The sequence below is a fragment of the Macrotis lagotis genome, chromosome 3 (assembly GCF_037893015.1).
Source record: "Macrotis lagotis isolate mMagLag1 chromosome 3, bilby.v1.9.chrom.fasta, whole genome shotgun sequence".
Classification (NCBI taxonomy): Eukaryota; Metazoa; Chordata; class Mammalia; order Peramelemorphia; family Peramelidae; genus Macrotis; species Macrotis lagotis.
This window is the reverse complement of record NC_133660.1, coordinates 187319115-187325387: the sequence shown is the minus strand read 5'-3', so window position 1 is coordinate 187325387 and position 6273 is coordinate 187319115.

The window sequence follows — 6273 nt, the reverse complement described above, 5'->3', positions numbered from 1 at the left end:
CCCTTCCCACCTCCCTCCCCTCAGAAGCAAATAGTCTGGTAAAAGTTGTGAATGTGCATTTGCATTTAACATATTTACCTATTAGTCATTTTGTGTAAGAAGAATTAGGACTAAGGGAAAAGAAAGAAAACTATGGGATGGTAAGGAAAAATGTAAGAGAAGTTTTAAAAAAGTGAACATAGTTTCCATTAAAAAAAATCCCAAACATACATATCTTAAATGCCCATTATGTGTTAGGTATTGTATCAAGTAATAGATTCAGTTCAATCAAGAAAATACTATTTCATATCTGTTGTTGATCAAACTGCTTTGAACAATTGTGTTCAGTTTTTAAATGCCTAAGGATCCTCTTAAATCTCTTTATAACTCAATGTCTGTATGCTAGTCAATAACAAAACAACAAATTAATAACCACCTCAGTTTAATGTGACAGCTTTATTGCAAAGGGTCACTAAATTCAAACTATGTTTAATTATAGAAGGCAGAAGGATATATATATGTATATATATATACATATATATATATGTATATATATATGAAATGTCCCCTTTGAGAAAATACTCTACCTTCATTTCTTTCTCATATAACTCTAGAAATCTATAACTTTTAGAATTCCATATTGGTGAACATGATGGAGTGGAAAAGGAATGAATAGATGATTTGAGTTCTTGTCTTGAACATGTCATCACTGCAAGACAGTGCTGTATTCTAAAGTAGAATACATTGACACTCAGGGTTTTAGTCCTGGTATTGCTATAAATTACCTGTGCTGACTTGAATTGGCCCTTTTACCTACCTGAGTGCTCAGCTTTCTCAACTGTAAATTAAGGATTTTGGACTAACTATAACTTACCATCTTTAAAATTCTTTGATTAGCTAATATTCAATTTAACCACATGGGCAAATTAATTTGACATAAAATTCAATACCTTAAATTGTCTCAGGAAAAACTATCTTCCAATGACTAGTTCCAATGAATAGTTCATATTATGTGTTTCTTCTACTGCATTCCAGTAAATAGCCTGTTTGATTGCTCTGTTTGGTGACAGCTAAATATATGGGTGACTTTACAAAGCTCATCTCCATGACTCAGGAAACATTTCAACCAGGAGATTGCAAAAGCATGTTAAGTGCTTATGGAACCCACATCTAAGATAGAAAATTATATTCAGTCATAGCTTACACAAGTGTCAATAAAAATCCCCCAACACTCTGCACTACAGCTGTCATTTAGGGCAAGCCCACGATCCCAGAGGCTCTTTAATTAACCTCAAAGAAAGAAATCATATATTTACAAAATAAGGGAACTCTGTAGGCTTCATTCATTTTAAAGGAGATTTTCACTTTAAATTTTAATTAAATTCTATAATCTCAAGCTTAGATTCTATGAACACAAGATTGAACCTCAATTATCAGTTCATATTCAACTAAGATTTTACTTTGGCACCTCCGTAGGAACTTCTAGAAATCAGTTTTATTCGTTTAGACTAATACTTGTATTTAGTGACTTTCATATTAGAAATGTTCTATTTAGGTCAAATCAAAGAATAATTTCCAACAGGATGAAGGATATTCTTTGATTTGAATTAAATAGACTCTGGGATATCATTCTGGTAACATAATAACCATAGTCTTTGGGTAGATGGAGTAAAACATTTCTGATTGATTTTAAATATTTTGAATTCGTTTTTTCCTCCTTAATAGAAACTATAATGTATTTACTTCATATTTCATAAAACTGGGTTTAAACAGTATTGTATAATGTAAGAACCCTGACATGCATCAAGATTTTCACATATGATTCAAATCAGTCACAAACTTTTGATCCTGTTGGAAGAACAATTGGACCTAAAGGAAATAGTGATAGGAATAAACATTATAATTTTAGTTCACAGTAAGAGGATGCAAAACAAAACAACAAAATTTATTATATTAGGAATAAATGGTAAATTCACAAGTATAGGTGAAAGAATGGGATTTTGTGCTTTCATTAATTTTCCACGCATAAGTTAGTATAAATCAAAGTTGCAAATGGTAATGAGTGATGTTAATTGAAGAAGGAACTTTGCTTCTTAAGTTACTGAACAGTGAAGTAAGCAGATCTAGGACATTTTTTAAAAAGATGAATGCAAGAATATAAAGGACAAAACATTTAAAATATTTTTAAACTGATCAATACAGCAAATAGATATGACTACAGGTGGTATATAGCATACTTCCTGTCTCTAGGCAGGATGGTAGAATAAAAGTGAAGAATGAAGTGGGCATTTTCAGCTATGATCAAAAGGATGATTTGTTTTTCTTGACTTAAGGAAAACATATCAATAATTTCTAAAAAAATTGTTACTGAGCAAAAGCTAAATTTCAAAAAATATTTTTCAAAGTATTGTAAAAGTTTCCATCTCCATGGAGTTGGAAATATCATAATCCAATCACAGACTTAAATCCAAGACTAGCTATCATTTGCCTAGTCATCACCCCCTTCCTTTAATATAACTTCCCAAAAGATCTTAGGATAGGTTTGTACTGGATAATAAGCCATTTTATCATTCTTATATTCTTATATTTAATAGTCAAAATATAGATAACTAATTTGCAAGAATATTGAAATCAGATGAAAATTCTTGAATACAATTTATTCTTTTTCTCTCAAATTTCTCTTCCCCACTTAACATTATTTTCTTTTCTATCCTTATCTTCTTCCTTTTTTAATCTCCTATTTCATCGCCATTAAAATACTCTTCTTTCTTTCCTTCCCTTCTGCCTTCCTCTCATGTCTCCCCTTAATTTTTAATCCCTTTTCCACTTCCCCACCTTTTTGTTATCCATTTTCTCTTGTCATTTGTTTTTCTTTATCTGTTACTTCTTCCTTTCTTCTTTAATTTCTTAATTTCCCCTCATCATTCCTCCTTTTCCTCTCCATTTATTCTCTTCCTCTCTCACCTTTTATCTCACTCTTCTTTTGGTCACTCTCCTTTTCATTTATTTCCCATGCTTCATACTCAACTCTTTCTTTTGCTCTCTTAAGGATAGGCAGGGAGGACAAAGGAAGAGAATATGATATGTATTTTTTCAATGTTACACTAATCCACCCTTAAGAAGTGTGATGAAGGTATATCACAAACATTCCTGTTACTTGCAGGAGGTATCATGGCATAGTGAGCTGGCTTTAGATCCCAGCATATCTGGGATCAAGTCCTATCTCTGATAGGCATTGACTGTGTGACCTAAGGCAAGTTACATAACTTTTCAATGTGCAAGGGAACTCTCTAAAACCATGAATTACAGAAAATGTGTGAGCTTTTTTTGGTAGAGATACTTTTATCATTTTCAGAGTTCTCTATGTCACTTGAATCATAACTCCAATCCTAATCATTTTTAGACTGACTTATTTATTGACTTTTAAACATTGACTCTATTTATCTATCTATCTATCTATTTATTTATTTACTTGTTTCAACTACATGATAGTTTTCAACATTCCCTTTTTTTGTAAGATTTTGAGTTCTATATTTTTCTCTCTCCCTCCTTTCCCTCCCCCTTTCCCATGTCAGTGAACAATCTGATACAGGTTTTACAAGTATAATTATTATTCTTATAAATTAATTTAAATCCTTTTCATCCCTGCTCAGGTGAGGTTGAAGCAATTACTTCAGAAGTCAACGTTTAGCAAAAGGGTGATCTAAGTAAAATTGGAGATCTTCCTTTGTAGCAATCACTTTGTTTTTTTTTTTCCAGTCAACATTATATTTCTTTTTTAGTTAGATACTTCTTAGAGAGAGAATGGACAATAATTCCTTCTGTGATGCAATAATCCTAGTTTTTTTTTCAGTAGCCATTTTGATCAAGTCCAACAATTCTACTAATTTCAAAGTGAATTATATTGTGTAACTGCTCTCCAACTTCACTCCTGCTATTACATTGTCATTTCCTATTATAGCAATAATTTAATATTTTTCTACTCAAATTCTCCCCAGATATCAGGGATTTTAATTCCTTTTAGTCATTCTGAGATCCCCTTTAGAAGACAAGTACACCATACTATTTAAGCACTTTGCTTAAAACCTGCCTTTTCTTCTTTTTCCAAACTTAGTCTTCTTGATTTTTCCTTTCAAATTTGTTGTAGTTTTTCTTAACTAAAAAAACTTTAGACAAAAAAGTTCTTCTCTCTTTTCTATATGATAGACAGTACTGAAATTATTTTTGTCTTCTTCTGGAAGTTACTTTGATTCCTTTTAAAAATTGAGAGAATTTTTTTTTTCATATTGGTCACCCAAATAGCTAGAACAGCTATCAGAGATTATTTGGTATAAAGGAAATAACATTGGATTTGTAGCCACACTTATCACAGTTATTAGGTCCAAATCTTCTATTTATGTGTCCTTTTGTAGGGTCTTAGTTTCTTCTTTGTTAAAATCTAACACCAAAAAGCTGCTAAGATCTTCATTCACATAATTTAAATAGTATTTTTCAAATTTGCCATTTTTAGAATTGCTAAAGTTATTTGTAATGATAGTATTATAGTTACCAAGATTACTTTTATTTCTCTTTAATTTTCTTCATTTATCTTTATTATCAAATATAATTGATGCCTCATCAGCAACAGAATTGCTTGAATTCTAGAAGGTGATGCCAAAATATTGGCAGGTCTTACCCAGCTAGAAAAGCTTCAGGTATGAATGAATGAGGAAATGTATGTGTAACGTTTGAGCACCAAACAAAGTTCAAAGTGCTTATCAGATTGGTACAGCTTGGTGTTTTTGCTTTTTTAAACTGTAGTGATTCTCAATATGATCAAGAAAAGTATTTTTGTATCAGTAAAGGGAGGCCCCTCTAATGAGGTCACAGATCTTTGAAATAAAATTAATAGATCATTATAATGGTCTACTACTCAATTAATAATGTAGTTAATTCATTTGCAAAGAAAAATGTCAGTAAGATTGATACAATACTTTTTAGTTACCAGAGATTCCATCAGTCCATAATTCCAACTTGAAGAAGAAATGGTTGAACAATGACAAAGGTGTTTTTCATAGAACTCAATTTCAAATCCCAAATTTCTTACAATGTCTAATATACATACATTTAAAAAGTGTATGTTTAACTTCTCATGAATTAATATCCAAATAAGACCTGAAGTTCTCAAATGCAAAAAGTCAAGAGAATTTTAAGGGCTTTTTCTTATTTGTTTTTTTTTTTTTTGGGGGGGAGCCAGGAATTGATATATCCAAAATAGAGTGACTTTATCCCAGAGAAGATAATCCTATTGTTTATCTTATATCATTTGAACAGTCTTCTTTAACTCTCACCAAAGAAAAGATAACTCTTCACAAAACAATTATTAAAGAACAAGAAGACTTTAAAATTTTTCCTATTGACAATTTGATTCGAACTCATCATCAAAAAAATTCAATTATATTTACTCCAATTATCTTATTATGACTGGGGAAATAGACACCAAATTAACATTTGTTTCCTAACCTGTGTCTTTCTTTTCCACATCTCCCCATATTCATTTCGACTACATAATGAATACCCCAACTTAATTCTAACAATGCTTTAAAATTCATAAATCAAATTAGTTCCACTCAATCTCATTAGCCATTTAGCATTAAAAATGAGATGTGAACTGTTGATAGCAACAACTTTTGGGGAAACTGGTCACTAGGAATTCAATTTTTATTAAATAGTTATTTTGTCAGAATAGCCTGGTAATAATATGACTGATAGTTAATGAATAGAATTTTATTTTCATTTTATAATCTACTGGTTTGAGCCAAAAGATAATATTAATTTGAAACAACTAAATTATTATATTTAGAAATATTTAAGGGTAGAGGAATACCTTGGGATTATATATTATTTTGAATGATATTTATTTGAATTCAAATAATAATAAAATATGCACAATCAGGATGTACAAATATTTAGAAATAAAATATTTCTGTATTTCTGATATATTCTAAATTATATCTGAGGTATAAAAATCAAAAGATACCCAGTTGAATTACTTCAATACATTAAATATTGTAGTCATTATATTAGTAAGTGGTTTATTTTATGTAGTGTCTTTAAGTCCTACCAGTATTCTGTTTTGCTTTGATTTTAAACCCAGATATCAATATAGGAGCACATTACTCTCCTTAAAATTTGTAAATTAAAAATATCAATAAATGTCCATTCATGTAAATTATATTTTCCCCTCAATTTATTGGCATATTTCCTCATATGATGGAATAACATTAAAAGAAAAGTCATTCTGTTAGATGGAAA